The sequence below is a fragment of the Aquarana catesbeiana genome, linkage group LG04 (genome assembly GCF_042186555.1).
Source record: "Aquarana catesbeiana isolate 2022-GZ linkage group LG04, ASM4218655v1, whole genome shotgun sequence".
NCBI lineage: Eukaryota > Metazoa > Chordata > Amphibia > Anura > Ranidae > Aquarana > Aquarana catesbeiana.
This window is the reverse complement of record NC_133327.1, coordinates 377,415,308-377,432,125: the sequence shown is the minus strand read 5'-3', so window position 1 is coordinate 377,432,125 and position 16,818 is coordinate 377,415,308. Positions and strand designations below refer to the sequence as shown.

At 41.6% G+C, this 16,818-nt stretch overlaps 1 protein-coding gene across 3 annotated transcripts in view; it reads left to right on the top strand.

Moving 5' to 3' along the window:
• HS3ST5 (heparan sulfate-glucosamine 3-sulfotransferase 5) overlaps positions 1-16,818 on the top strand; it is a 478,882-nt gene that overhangs the window by 283,346 nt on the left and 178,718 nt on the right. Inside the window, exon 3 of one of the 3 annotated variants that reach the window (XM_073627111.1) lies at positions 13,253-13,376. The exons of the other annotated variants lie outside the window; for them this stretch is intronic. The gene's annotated coding sequence lies outside the window, so the exon portion shown is untranslated. The remainder of the gene's footprint in view (positions 1-13,252; positions 13,377-16,818) is intronic. 3 annotated transcript variants of the gene reach the window in all.

Below are 16,818 nucleotides of genomic sequence, written 5' to 3'. Positions count from 1 at the left end.
GTTTTCAATCCTGACCTCAAGAATTAGGAAAGGTAGTGATAAGGAACAAATGAGTTTGCCATCATTGGCAGTTTGGTCTGCATGACTGTGTGCATGCTTATTTATGAAATATTTACATAATTTAAATTGATATCAAAATCTCATTTTTTATATAAAAAAAAATAACAAGCATGTTATACTTACCTGCCCTGTGCAGTGGATCCTCCACTTCTCGGGTCCCACGTCGGTGCTCCTGGACCCTCCCTCCTGCCCCCACAGCAAGCAGCTTGCTATGGGGGGGGGCAACTGAGCTGAGCCATTGCTCTGTGAGTCCATTCAGACACAGAGCTGCGGCTCGGGGCCAGCTTCGTCACCCGATTGGCTCATTGGCTGTGATTGACAGCAGCAAGAGCCAATGGCTCCCGCTTCTGCCAAAAGCCAATCAGGAGTGCGAGTCCCCGGAGAGGCAAAGCTTTCCTGGACATCACTGGATCAAGAGGGGGCTCAGGTAAGTATTAGGGGGTGTTGCGTGGCTGCTGAACACAGAAGGTTTTTTACCTTCATGCAGAGAATGCATGAAAGTAAAAATCCTTGTGCCTTTACAGCCACTTTAAAAAAGACACATGTCTATCAAGTTCAACCAAAAGACAAAAAAAAAATAGATTAAAAACCTGCATCCTTAGGACCCTAAACTCTGCCTCATGTTCCTGCATATGTATTTAATCCTGTGTGCACCCATAGGTATAGGCAAGAATATGGGAGTAGTGGGGCCCATTTCAAAATAGGTCTGTTCTCCATTTATAATAGTATATTTATATCTGAATATGTATAGTACATAAAACAGGACACGCCACCTCTATGATTAAGACCTCTATGGCGTGAAATGCATTAGATGAAGAGGGATAGCAATGGCAGCAGGATCTGGAGGGCGGCATCATTTGTGCATTGGACATTATGGAATAAGCTTGTGGAAAATGGAATATGGTGGTAATGCAGTTTTCTTTTTACTATCACAGGACACAGACCATGTTCTAAATGAAAAGAAGCATAAACCAATTGCTATGTTTTTTTTTTTTTTACATCCTTTTTTTCATTTACAACTTTTCAGCGGCTTTCAAAATGACTAATATTGTTTAGACATGTTTTCTGAAGTTTAAATGTAGCTGAAATGTGCTGAATTGATATAAACATGTAATGTTGGTAGTTGGCAATGGATTTTGATGAGACTGTAATTACCAGTGCACATTATTAAGTAACTGCATCCTGCTAATGTGTCTCCTGATGGTGAAATGTGTTTAGTGTATGTGCTTTAAAATATCAAGTTAACAGTGCTATGCACTTGCTAAACAATAGCTTTCAGAAGACAGAATGAAATGTCACCATTACATTAAAGAACCTTAATGAGCCAGTAATGCTGCTATAATTGCCACATTGTGGCTTTGTTAAAGGAACTGTAATTTCTACACTAGGAGTTAAAAAGTGCATGTGATGGCTGTATCTTTTATCAGAGACATTTCTATTTTCTCAGAAGTTAATAAAAATAAGCTTCCTTAAAAGCACTAGGACAGTTTGTAAATTGGAGACATCCTGTAAGGATGTTATTCCACTGCATAGTTTGGTGTCATCTGCAAAGACTAAACTGGTACTTTTAATCCCACACTCTATATCATTTATAAATATATTAAAATGTATGTCTCCCAACACTGAACTGGGGTACAACACTAATAAGTTTAGACCATTCAGGGTATGAATCATTAACCACTTCTCCCTGAATACGGTCTTTTAGCCAGTTTTCTATCCATTTACAAACTGATATTTCCAAGCCTGTAGACTTTGCCTTACACATTAGCTGTGTGCGGGGAACTGTGTCAAACGCTTTGGCAAAATCTAAATATATTACGTCCACAGCCTCCCCTTTGTCCAAGGTTGTGTTCACCTCCTCATAAGAAGAAATCAGATTTGTCTGACAGTTTCTGCCTTTCCTGAATCCATGCTGTCTGTTACTTAGAATATTTTTTTTTCCAGCAAGAACTTGTCTATGTGGTCTTTTATTAAACTCTCCAGTATCTTCCCAACTATAGAATTTATACTACCAGGACTATAGTTATTTGGTAAAGACTTTGATCCCTTTTTAAATATAGGCACCATGTTGGCCTTACGACAATACAGTGGTAGTGCCAGTCATTAAGGAATCCCTAAAAATTAGATACAATGACTTTGAAATGACAGAGCTCAATTCTTCTAGAATCCGTGGGAAGGGCCGCTGATAAGCCAGTACAACTGGCCCTGTTGTACTGGGCCTGGCCAGCAGGGGGGCCTGGGCAATCAGAGAATAAAAGAATGCAGAATAAAAATAATTAAAAAAGTCTTTCTCCAGCCAGGAGAAAGTGAAGGTACAGTGCTTCTGCTGCCAATTTTTTAAAAAAGCATTCTATATTTGTTTGTAGGCATGTGTTTAAAATCAGGGGCCAGGGAAGAGATATATAACCGACTATAGTAGATGGTAAATTCTTACAGTATCCCCCAGGAGAGGAGACCATAGACCCTTCAAATGCACGGATTTTGGATATACAGTAGAAGTAAGGGGCCTATTCTGTTGAGAAAGCATGGCCAGAAATCTGTAATTTTTGTCCCCCTGTTCCAAAAAAAAAGTTGCTTGCTGCTATGTACATCTAGTCTCATGACCTCTGCCATGTGTAACTGCAGGTCCGCCTTAGCAGACAGCTACTGTTTAAGAGGTGTGTCTGTATGTGTGCATGTTTGTGTATTGTGTATTAGGTATTTAATACATTCGCCTTCTCTCAGTCATCCACTCCAGATTGTTTTGTAAAGGGCCCACATAGCTGGCATTAAAAAAAAAAAAACAGCGTGGGTGTCCCTCCCCAATCTTTACCAGGCCCTGGGCCTATGGTTGTGGGGGTGCGAGAGTTATTGGCTTATCAGAAACTGTAAGACTCCTTAAAAAAAATGGGTCCCCCAGCCTCCTTATATGAATGAGTAGGGGCTACATAGTACCCCTACTCATTCACCAAACAAATGTGAAAGGTAAATATAAACACAAACACAGTTGTTGAGAAGTAATTTATTTTAAAAAACAAAAACATGTTCCCCGACATAAACCCATCATCAATCACAATAAACACCAGCCACCAAACCGCACAAAAAAAATGATGCTTGTTGAACACGACAGGTCCAGTCACTTGCCATTCGTTGCAGCGCTGCTTCTCGCTTCAAAGCTAAGTAAACATCCCCACCCCATGATGTCATTTGGAGACCCCGCCATTTTACGGGCGCACATAAACTTAAGGTTTGGCATGTTGTGTATCTATTTACTCTGTACAACCTCTTCTTTTATATTTTACCAAAAATCTGGGTAATTTATTGTGTTTGCCATAAAATTCACGTTAGTGTGTTTTTTACTGAAAATGTGCATTTCCTAGACCTTTGCGGTAATATCGTGTGACATAAAAAGATTTCAACTACCACTATTTTATTCTCCAGGGTGTCTGCTTTCAGAAAATATAATTTATTTGTGGGTTTTGTGTAATGTTCAGGCCTAAAATGATTTTTTAAACGTGTGCAAAAAAGCAAAAATGGCTCTGCCAGCGAAAGGGTTAAATCGGTTGTCCAGTCTGTAATAAAAAAAAATTAAAACCTGTAGCTTGGACACTTACCTGTCCAACGATCCAGCGCTATCTTCACCCGGGCTAGTTCTTCACTAGCCTCCAGGTTCCCATCATTGGTATCCTCACTGTGGGTTGTCCACTGCACATGCGTGAGTCACACTGTGCTTTGTGAATGGTACTGTAGTCTTCTGGGATCTGTGACATGTCCCAGAAGACTGCAGGGAGGGTGGGGGGAAGGAGAGGCGTTCCGAGCGGAAGTGGGAGCATGTACCAGTGAAAACTAGGTACCCATTCCCCTTCCTCCAAAATTACATGCCAAGTTAGGTAGAGTAGGGAGGGGAAAATGTCTTAAAGCAGATTTTCCCCTTTTGGGTGGAGCTCCGCGTTAAGCAACTTCAGACCAGGCATGACAACTTTTTAAAAAGCTTTACTGGAATATTGCAAGATAACAGTTTAACATAAAGTGCAGTCTTTCCCTAACATTCCTAGTCTCTAACTACAGGCTTGTGTGCTGCCCTAGCATACCTGCTTAGAAAAGAGCCCATGGCTGCCATCTTCTGGAAGGACTGCAAGTTCTAGCAGCCCCCCTACATGGTTTGCTGGAATCAGGAATAAAAGCATCCTCCCACATCTTTCTGACCGTCTGTGCCTATCTGGAGCAGACTGCGTGTTGTGGGACTACAGATCTCAGCATGTTTTCAGGCTCCTCAAGCAGGCAATCTCCAATGAAGCAGTCAGGATGAGAAGGTATCTGAAGGCAGAGAGGGACAAAGCCCTTGGGGGGGGGTTGCTGGAGGATCAGCTTACATCTCAAGTGTCAGCCTGTCTTCTCCCATGTGGATGGACTCGGGCTCATCTGGGCAGAGCTTCGGTCTGATTTTATACACACAGGGAAGGGGGCAGAGCCCAACAGCAGCCCGCCAAGCCTAAAATGACTACCATTACAAAACCAAACTGTGTATAACAGAGTTACATGTAAGTTATTGAATTTTCTGTGCATAGATTTTTTTGCATATACTGTATATTCACTGATGTTGTGAGTAGCTCTTTCAAACTATTTTGCTTACTGTTTCTTTGAAGTACACATGTACTAGAGGATATCCTTCATAAATCAAAGTGAGGCTGTAATTTCATTTATAAAGTGAACCTGTAGTATTAAAGAGGTGTATCCACCCCAACACGAAAAATGTTAACATTAGGACACTTACCTGTCCAGGGTTCCCGCAATGTTGGCACCCTAGCCAATTTTCAGATCGGCTGTCGGGTGCTGCTGCCACCATTTCTAGTAAGGGAAACCTGCAGTGAAGCCTTTCGGCTTCACAACCGGTACACCACTGTGCATGCGCAATTCACGCTGCACTTTCTAATTGGCAAGGAGGAGGGGGCCAAACTTCAGAGGGACGGCGCCACGGCGCTGTCTTTGGAAGTGAGACGGGGACCTGTCAAAAACAGGTACCCATTCCCCCTTCCCCCTGAAAGGTGCCAAATTTAGCACCTGAGGGGGGGGAGACAGATAAGCGGAAGTTCCACTTTTGAGTGGAACTCCGCTTTAACTACTTGCCATCCAGGGCAATTTCGACACTTCGCTCCTACATGTAAAAATCAACTTTTTTTGCTAGAAAATTACTTAGGATCTCCAAAAATATTATAGTGTACATATTTTTTTTTTAGCAGAGGCCCTATAGAATAAAATAGTGGATGTTGCAATTTTTTATGTCACACGGCATTTGTGCAGCGGCTTTTTTTGGAAAAGACACTTTAAAAAGAAAAAAAACACTAAAGTTAGCCCAATTTTTTTGTATAATGTGAAAGATGATGTTACCACCTGATGTTCAAGGCAATACCTCACATGTGTGGTGCCTGCACCGTTTACATATGTTTGTGGGAGTAACGTATGCGTTCGCATTTGCGTGTAAGCACGGTGGGACAGGGGACACTACATTTTTTATTATTATTTATTTTATACAAAAAGTTTTTTTTACACTTTTTTAAATTAACTTTATTGTTATCACAAGGGACAAACAACATTAGACCCCAAATCTCTCCTCTAGCCTTCCATGTAGCCGATCAGACACAGATCGGTCTGCTCAGCTGCTTTCCTTGCCGCTGGTGGCCAGGTAAACAAAGAGGTGGAACCGGAAGTGATGACATATCTCGCAATGATGTCAGTTCTTCTCTCTCTGTTCAAGGCAGCCATCGCAGCCCAGGCACCACAATCATAGGTAAAGCCCTTAAGAGGTGGCGGTGGGAGGGGGGTGGGACCACTTCCGCCACCCGCTGAAGTGTTTTAGTGGCTAATTAGCCATTTAAATTATTTCTGCCTTACTGGAAATCGCCAGCTGCAAAGATCCATACCGGGATGATGTCTGTAGGTGCAGGCATCATTCTGGTATAACGTAACCACTAAAATCGGATGATGTCCAGGTACATCTTCCCGGCAGGAAGTGGTTAATGAAAACTTCCTTAGTAGGTATGTTAGGCCCCAAGCACTAAATTGTGAGATGGTGAGGGATGTGCCTCTTCTTCTGTTACCCTCAGAGGGTTGTGAAATCTAAAGCTGACCATACACATATAGATGTAAATCGAACAGATTCCTCCATAAGTGCTAAACAGTGCACATGGATGAATCTCCTGCTGCTGTTATTTTTTGGACGGCTAGCCCTGCCTGCTGTCAAAAAACCAAAAGAGTGGCTGCATCTGACTTGATTCAAGTGAGGGAAAGAAAGAGGCGCCTTTTAAGCGTAGTATATTAAAAATGTAATGGATTCATTGTAAAAAAATAGCGAATACACTCACAAACAGATGAGAGAGAGACAGGCATGTATAATGGGTGTCATCCGCACTTATCCAGAGGATGCAGGGCTGGGACCGGTGTGTACCGAGAAGCCGTCCTTGGTAGCGAACGCAGTGGTGGAGTCCAATGCCTTCAATATCCAGGGGAAGGGATCCGTGAACACCAGAATGTCCTGCTGCGATGTCGTCACTTCCAGATAAAAGTTCAGCAGGAGGGTGCACATGTTCGAAGCATGCATGCTTCTTCCTCAGGCTCTGATGGGGCCATCTTAGAAGTGGTATATATTATGCTCACAGTCACATGATAAGCCAGAGATAAACCACACTGAGCACTAATGGAGATCATACTTGTTCAATTAACACAATCTAAACTAATATAGACAACTATCATCTGTGCTAAAGTGAACTGGTGATGAAATGAGACTATGATGGAAAATTTAAGTTAAATGACAGGTGGTGAAAAAAACAAAAACATGATAAATAAATTATAAAGTATAAAAGGTAATATTGGAAGAAACGGAACACTTAGAATGATAAAATAAGAAAAACAGAGTTATAGTAATTCCATCGATGCATCGATCGATGACAGGAAATGTGTATGGGAAAAGGGAAAATGTATTCCTAATATGACTGTATGAAAGTGGACAATTAATCCACCTGGGAGGCCCATCATCGCAGCCATGGAAAGTGTGACTAGTTACCTTTTCCATCTATCTCGACCACTTTCTACAGCCCTTGGTCCACAATCTTCCCTCATATATTAAATATGGTATACAATTTTTACACACATTACAACAATATCAGTGGGAGCCATCATATCATTGGCTCTCATTGGATGTGGTTTCACTTTACACCTCCATCCCCCACAATGTATGCCTGAGGGCCACACAGTATTTTCTCAATGAGGATCCCCTTCTGAATGCCCGACAGGTACACTTTCTTTTGGATATGCTAGAATATTGTCTCACTCATAATTATTTTGAAGTTTATGGTGAGTTTTATATCCAAATCAGAGGCACAGCTATGGGGGCCAATTTTGCCCCCAGTTATGCAAACCTGACTATGGGGTACTGGGAACAATTTCACATAAGGCAGAATAACCCCTACTTGTCCCATCTAGTATATTACGGTCGGTATATTGATGATGTGGTCATTATTTGGGATGGGCCAGAAACCCTTATACCAGCATTTCTTGAATATTGTAATGCCAATAACATGGGCCTATCTTTCACCGCAGTTACTGATAACCAAAAACGTGCTTTTTTGGATCTGAAACTCTTCCATGAAGACACAGTCATCTGTGCACAGAACTAATTGAAGCCCACGGCCGCAAACTCCTTCTTACACTATGGGAGTTGCCATCACCCACGCTGGGTCAATAACATCCCGAAGAGTCAATTCTGTAGACTCAAGCACAATTGCACCCGAGTGCAGGACTACATTACCCATGGTGAGACCTTAAAAATGAAGTTTAGGGACAAGGGCTACCCTGATGAGATAGTCGAGGGAGCTTTCCAGCATTACCTTCACACTGAAGTTAGGAGTGATACAACCAAGACCATGGATGATAATTCCCAACCAATCCGCTTCGTCACGCAGTTCCATAGCCAATTTAGAAAAATGGAAAGAATCTTGGCAAAACATTGGGCGATTCTCAGTGAGGATCCTCATCTTAAATCCACACTCACGGATCGACCACAAGTCACCTACAGAAGAGCTAAAAACATCAAGGCCAAAATAGCGCCCAGTAGAATAAAAACACAAAGTTCGATACCCACTGTGAGAGCATCACTTACCTTTTTCAACCTCAAGGGAATGTAGCGTTGCAAAAAACCCCTGTGTCTCACATGCAATCACGTCACACACAGACAAAAAGTATTTATACGTAAAGGTAAATCATACACTATACCTGATTTTTTTTCACCTGTTCCTCAGAGTATGTCGTGTATTGTCTGACATGTCCTTGCAGCCTACTTTATGTAAAAGGTTTGGTGAGCACCGGAATTTTGTCAAATTTTGTCGAAAAAGGGCTGGACAAATATAGTGTCGCTAGGCACTTCAAGGAATTCCATCAACAGTCCTCCGCAGGACTGCATGTCTGGGTCATAGTCATTCCCAAGCAGCTCCCCTCAGCCGAATGCTATAAGAGGTTATGTGATAGGGAAAATTATTGGATTTTTACCTTGGATAGCCTTTCGCCTGGGGGCCTAAATGAAGGCATAGAAATCAATATCTTATTATAAGTATCAATTACTCCTGTTGCCCATATTTGTTCAACCACCTAGTGGCCCATGCAATACCATATACATGTATAATCCATCATCACAGGTTCACTTGTTTTGTGTTGGCAATGGATGCATGCAGGTGTATGTGTGTGTATATGTGTATATGTATATACAGTATATATATATATATATATATATATATATATATATATATATATATGTATATATATATATATATATATATGTATATATATATATATATGTATATATATATATATATATATATATATATATATATATATATATATATATATATATATGTATATATATATATACATATATATATATATATATATATATATATATATATATATATATATATTTATATATATGTATATATATATATATATGTGTATGTGTGTGTATGTGTATGTGTGTATGTATGTGTGTGTATATATATATATATATATATGCATAATTTTTCTATTGACCTCTCTCAGTCACCCATGACTATCTCTGTTCGATCAGTTATTGATTTTAATTTGATGCATTACTTCATACTCTTCGCTGTTTAGGTGCCTATGCATCTGCACCTCTACACACATGTACGCACCACTACACATACGTGTGTACACATGCGTCAGTATTCACATCTATATATGTGACAATTTGATGTTCAGTCCAATTCACTGAGTGCTTTACCCTTACTAGCAATTTCACGTCTTTCATCTTTATTCTTTATTACTAGAATTTTATTTCTATCTTTTTTTTTTTTTTTTCCATCTTTATTTTTATTTCTATTTTTGTTATCTTTATCTATTTCTATTTTTATTTTTATTTATTTTACTTTATTTTATTTTATAAATTTTATTTTTTTTATTATTTGTTTTAATTATTATTATTTATTTATTTATTTATTTATTTATTTTTTATTAATTTTTTTTCATTTGCTTTTGTCTTTATTTTTATTTTCATTTATATTTTTAATTTTATTTTTATTCTTATTTCTACTTTTATTTTTATTTTGATTCTCATTTTTATTTATTTTTTTCATTATCGACCTTTTTTTTTTTAATTTTAATTTTGATTTTTGTATTTTCTTTTCCCCTTCTCTATACATTACCTTTTCCCCTTCTCTATACATTACCCATCTCCATGATTGGCCACTTTCATACAGCCATATTAGGAATACATTTTCCCTTTTCCCATACACATTTCCTGTCATCGATCGATGCATTGATGGAATTACTATAACTCTGTTTTTCTTATTTTATCATTCTAATGCCCCATACACATGATGAGATTATCGGACGAATGATCATCCGTTTTTTATTGCATGCTGATCTCAGATCGAATCTGATGAGTTTACTAAAGTCACGAAAATTCCCACATGACAGAAATAAAATTCAGAAGTGATGTCATGTGTTGTAATGCATTAGTATTGCATTTTCGAAACGATAGCTGTACTGATTAAATGAAAATCGCACAATCTGGCATCGTATGAAAAAATGTTCCTGTATGTCCGATAGAATACTATCGCATGAACTGTCCTGATCGGCTCTCGAAAGCTCTGTACTAATGATCCTATTATCATACGATCGCTTCGAAAGCGGTATTTTCCACACAATTTTCGGATCGTGTGTGCGGGGCATAAGTGTTCCGTTTCTTCCAATATTACCTTTATACTTTATACTTTATTTATCATGTTTTTGGTTTTTTCACCACCTGTCATTTAACTTCAATTTTCCATCATAGTCTCATTTCATCACCAGTTGACTTTAGCACAGATGATAGTTGTCTATATTAGTTTAGATTGTGTTCATTGAACAAGTATGATCTCCATTAGTGCTCAGTGTGGTTTATCTCTGGCTTATCATGTGACTGTGAGCATAATATATACCACTTCTAAGATGGCCCCATCAGAGCCTGAGGAAGAAGCATGCATGTTTCCAACGTGCGCACCCTCCCGCTGAACTTTATTCCGGAAGTGATGACATTGCAGCAGGACGTTCCGGTGTTCACGGATTCCTTCCCCTGGATACTGATGGCATTGGACTCCACCACTGCGTTCGCTACCAAGGACGGCTTCTCGGTACACACCGGTCCCAGCCCTGCATCCTCTGGATAAGTGCGGATGACACCCATTATACATGCCTGTCTCTCTCATCTGTTTGTGAGTGTATTCGCTACTTTTTTACAATGAATCCATTAAATTTTTAATATACTACGCTTAGAAGGCGCCTCTTTCTTTCCCTCACTTCGTTTCAGATCAGCTTCTATCTGCAAGCAGCCTTCCTTCCTACTAGTTTTTACTGCTTTTTTGGACATTGCCAAATTTATTTAACTTAACTTAATTTAACTTTATTTAAATCATTTATGTGCTGGTTTATCAGCTGCTTCCTCACCTAGAGTGCGCTCAATCCACCTCACTTTGTTTGCATCTGACTTGATTCAGCCACTGTTTGTCCTCCAAATTTCTACTGGGCTCCTTCAGTCTTTCAATCAAGGTATGTTGGGGCTAGCCAATTTCATCTGGAACTGGACGAAACTCATACAGTGTTTGGCCAGATTTAATCAACTGCATGTGAAAAAAGCCTTGTAGTTTAGTTTGTTCTTTTGTTACACTGTTTCATGTCATGCCTATTTGACCAAAATGTTACTTTGCCGAAGATAACACTTTTAGAAGTAAACAGCAATCTGCGTGAGATGAACAGTAAATTGTAATTGCCTTGTTTCGATTGAATTAGCTTTCTGCCATTTGTGTCTCTGTAGTATCATACAGCTAAATCCCTCTCATGATTTCCCATTTCCTAAAAGCAAATTTACCTAAATATGCCCTCCCTTTGAAAGAAATGAATTGGGATTGTGGGATTTGTTGTGTCATCAATGTACCTGATAACAGGGTTCAGCATCACAAGTTCACGCCAATTAGAAAGTGTTCAATGGTACATTTAGCATCTCATGTGTACGTGGATTGTTTGTTAATCATTTGTTTTTCCCTGCAGTTCTTTAAAGGCCCAATAAAATGTAAGATTTAAGCAAACATTTTCTAATGTCTTAATCGTGTCTCCTTATGTTTTTGATTCCTTTGTCAATTTGTATTATGCGTAAAGGGCTCTGTTATCTGTATAGCTAACATTTTTGAAAACATGCAATGTTTGCATAGCAGTAGAAACGCATACATACACATTTTTAAATGATTTAAAAGACTGTGTACATTTTTGTTCAAGTTTTATGTCTAATATTGATAAATTACAATTCATACACACTATTACACATTTGGAAATCAGTTTTATATATATACAGATTTTCCAATTCTTAATTCAAATCTTATATTTTGTCAAATTCCAGGGCATCTTGGCATACAAAGACATTATCTTGATTTTCTGTATTATTGTATTAATATCTATAGCAGTATTGTTTGAATAAGTTATAGCAATAGAGTTCTAACAGTATGAGGGGCTCTTTTAAACCTAAACGCTATTCTTCTTTTTTCTATTCTTGTTCTATTTTCATGGGAATAGAAAAAAGAAAACCTAATTGGCTGATACCGGTAGGTTTTCCACCAAAGTGAACTGTTTCCCTCTTTGGAAAAAAAAAAAAAAAAAGGTCCTTATTTATCACCAATTCAATGGCATTGTTATATCGCTTTGTTGTTGAAATTCTGTCTCAACGTTTTTTGTTGTCTGATTATAGCAGAAGGTTCTGACTTAAAGTAATACTATTGATTGATGAAATCAGTAGAATAAAAATGTAAGCTTGTGAAACATGTTTCTTTGTTAAGCATATTATCTAGTGTTCTGTTTTCCTTAAAAAAAAACTCCAGGAAGCATTTTACTACAGGGTTACGCTGGCCATACACCAGTAGATTTTCCTTCAACTTAGAACTTTAGAACTTTTGATTATTGAGTCAACCAATTTTATTTGAAAGCTCTTAAAATGTCACCCAGACCTGCTACTTGAATGTAATTCCTTCCTTTTTACATGTATTAAAAAGGTTTCGTTTGTGCCTAGAACAAACTCACGACAATATTAATTTAATTGATTGGTGAAAAATTCTTATCACTATGGTTGAATGAAAACAATCGTCAATTCGATCCCACTAAGTGTTAGAAAAGCGTACAAACATTCCATAAGGGGAACATTTTGGAGCAAAATTATTTTAGTGCATGGACAGCTTTAGGGGTGTAAAAGTAATTTGCTGAGTGTCCTTAAAGCCTAGTATACTCGGGCCGAATGTCAGGTGGCATTGTCTGGTTTAATAGAAAATGGTTGACATTTGGTCCATCTGTATTGCAGTCGGTCTGACAGAAGCTGGCTGTTTAGTTAGCTTCTGTCAGTAGGGCATGACCGAAAAAGGTCTGCCAATCGGCTCCCCATTAGCGACCTGAGCCAATGGTTTGAGAACGCTGACCGGAATGTTCTGGCAGGGGGGCCATCCTCCTGTCAGAACACAATAGCACAGCTAGAACACAAGCCCTGCAGGGTTGAACAACAAAAAAACTACTAGTGTATATCAGGCTTTAGCTGGAAACACTGCAGAAAAATCTCTGACTCCTTACTACATCTGCTTAGCACTGGATTCCAGTCTCAGGGTTTTTGATTGAACTGGAGTGGTTCTCTTCACAGATGTCCGTGGCCCTGACTGTTGTAATTAAAATAATGCAGAGCAGATTTCTGAAGCCGAAATCCTGCTGGAGAGAGTGAAGATATATCCTGCCATTATAGACAACCTAGACTCCTTCTTTAATGGGTAAGTCCACCCAAATCTCACTACGTCTTCTATTAGGTTCTGCATAGGTCTAGCATTCAGTACATAGGATCAGTGATATTTACTTTAAGGGCTTTGAAACAAGAGCCATAAACTTAAATGGGAACAGCTCATCTTTAACATCTGCCGCCGTTTCCAGAAGCCAGAAATGACTCAACCCTCTATTTTGCAATAATAGTTTCGGTTGAACTTGGCCTTTTGGGAAGAAACTTTTCAATGACCAATCTTGGGGGTCAAGTGTACAGGTGCTACTAAAACATGCCTGCATGATCTGCAAATATTACCGTATTTATCGGCGTTTAACACGCACTTTTTTCCCCTTAAAATCAGGGGAAAATCGTGGGTGCGTGTTATACACCGATCCCCGCTATCTGTGATCTATGGGAGCGATCGCCGCGATCGCAGCCGACATTCACATAGCATGTAGTTTTAAATATGGCGCCGCGGAGTTTGGAGGGACTCGGCGGAGCTGAACAAGCGCCGCCGAGATACACAGTCGAGTGTTCTCGGCTCTTTCCGGCGCTGCTCACAGTCCCACCCAGTCTGGGCGGGACTGTGAGCGGCGCCAGAAAGAGCCGAGTACACTCGACTATGTGTATCTCAGCGGCGCTCGTTCAGCTCCGCCGAGTCCCTCCGAACTCCGCGGTGCCATACTTAAAACTACATGCTATGTGTATGTCGGCGGCTATCTTTCAAGCGATCTGTGCAAGGCTGCACTGACCACTGGGGCAAGGCTGCACTGACCACTGGGGCAAAGCTGCACTGACATGGCTGCACTGACAAGGCTGCACTGGGGCAAAGCTGCACTGACAATTCTGCACTGACAAGGCTGCAATGCACACTGGGCAAGGCTGCAGATGGACACTGATGAGGCTGCATTGATGGGCATTTTAATGTAAGGTTTTTTTCCTTAAACTTCCCTCCTAAAAGTTTTTTTCCTTAAAATTCCCTCCTAAACTTGGGGTGCGTGTTATACGCCGATAAATACGGTAAGTTAAAACTTTTAGTAAAATGAGCTACCAGATTCACTGTTCTGTACTACCTGATAGGCCAAAGCTGTCTGTAGAGTTTTATTACCACCCAGGAGGTTGCATGCGGTCACTGGAGGTTTAACAGAAAAAGGCATTGACAGGAAAATTCCACTTACCTTAATTTGATTAATCAATTACATATTAATTTACCGTATATACTCGAGTATAGGTCGATGTGAATATAAGCCGAGGCCCCTAATTTACCACAAAAAACCAGAGTATAAGCCGATGGTGAGAAATGCAGCAGCTACTGTAAGTGAAAAAGAGGGTCAACAATGCCCATCTGCAGCTGCATACCTCCCTGTGTCCTATGCATGCCTCCCTGTGTCCTGTGTATACCTTCCTGTCTCCTGTGCATACCTCCCTGTGTCCTGTGCATACCTCCCTGTGTCCTGTGCATACCTTACTGTGTCCTGTGCATACCTTCCTGTGTCCTGTGCATACCTCACTGTGTCCTGTGCATACCTTCCTGTGTTCTGTGCATACCTCCCTGTGTCCTGTGCATACCTCCCTGTGTCCTGTGCATACCTCTATGTGTCCTGTGCATGCCTCCCTGTGTCCTGTGTATACCTCCCTGTGTCCTGTGCATGCCTCCCTGTGTCCTGTTTATACATACCTCCCTGTGTCCTGTGCATGCCTCCCTGTGTCCTGTGTATACCTCCCTGTCTCCTGTGCATACCTCCCTGTGTCCTGTGTATACCTCCCAGTCTCCTGTGCATACCTCCCTGTGTCCTGTGCATACATAGCTCCCTGTGTCCTGTGCATACCTCCCTGTGTCCTGTGCATACCTCACTGTGTCCTGTGCATACCTCCCTGTGTCCTGTGCATACCTCCCTGTGTCCTGTGCATACCTTCCTGTGTCCTGTGTATACATACCTCCCTGTGTCCTGTGCATACCTCCCTGTGTCCTGTGCATACCTCCCTGTGTCCTGTGCATGCCTCCCTGTGTCCTGTGTATACCTTCCTGTGTCCTGTGCATACATACCTCCCTGTGTCCTGTGCATACCTCCCTGTGTCCTGTGCATACCTCCCTGTGTCCTGTGCATGCCTCCCTGTGTCCTGTGCATGCCTCCCTGTGTCCTGTGCATGCCTCCCTGTCTCCTGTGCATACCTCCCTGTGTCCTGTGCATACCTCCCTGTGTCCTGTGCATGCCTCCCTGTGTCCTGTGTATACCTGCCTGTGTCCTGTGCATACATACCTCCCTGTGTCCTGTGCATACCTCCCTGTGTCCTGTGCATGCCTCCCTGTGTCCTGTGTATACCTCCCTGTGTCCTGTGCATGCCTCCCTGTGTCCTGTGTATACATACCTCCCTGTGTCCTGTGCATGCCTCCCTGTGTCCTGTGTATACCTCCCTGTCTCCTGTGCATACCTCCTTGTGTCCTGTGCATGCCTCCCTGTGTCCTGTGTATACCTCCCTGTCTCCTGTGCATACCTCCCTGTGTCCTGTGCATACCTTCCTGTGTCCTGTGCATACATACCTCCCTGTGTCCTGTGCATACCTCCCTGTGTCCTGTGCATACCTCCCTGTGTCCTGTGCATACCTCACTGTGTCCTGTGCATACCTTCCTGTGTCCTGTGCATACATACCTCCCTGTGTCCTGTGCATACCTCCCTGTGTCCTGTGCATACCTCCCTGTGTCCTGTGCATACCTCCCTGTGTCCTGTGCATGCCTCCCTGTGTCCTGTGTATACCTTCCTGTGTCCTGTGCATACATACCTCCCTGTGTCCTGTGCATACCTCCCTGTGTCCTGTGCATACCTCCCTGTGTCCTGTGCATGCCTCCCTGTGTCCTGTGTATACCTCCCTGTCTCCTGTGCATACCTCCCTGTGTCCTGTGCATACCTCCCTGTGTCCTGTGCATGCCTCCCTGTGTCCTGTGTATACCTGCCTGTGTCCTGTGCATACATACCTCCCTGTGTCCTGTGCATACCTCCCTGTGTCCTGTGCATACCTCCCTGTGTCCTGTGCATGCCTCCCTGTGTCCTGTGCATGCCTCCCAGTGTCCTGTGTATACCTGCCTGTGTCCTGTGCATACCTTACTGTGTCCTGTGTATACCTGCCTGTGTCCTGTGCATGCCTCCCTGTGTCCTGTGTATACATACCTCCCTGTGTCCTGTGTATACATACCTCCCTGTGTCCTGTGCATGCCTCCCTGTGTTCATTGCAGCCTACCTGTGCCAATCTGCATCCTCTCTGTGCCGATCTGCAGCCTCTGTATACCGATCTGCAGCCTCTGTATACCGATCTGCAGCCACCATTGCCCGGTCAGCATTTTATAAAAACATTTGGCAGCCATTCCAGTGTTCAAAAGCAGCCCCTCCTCCTCGTCTGTGATAGGCAGAACACTCAATTTCCCAGCAGTCAGTGTTCAGCCTATTATGGACATCCGC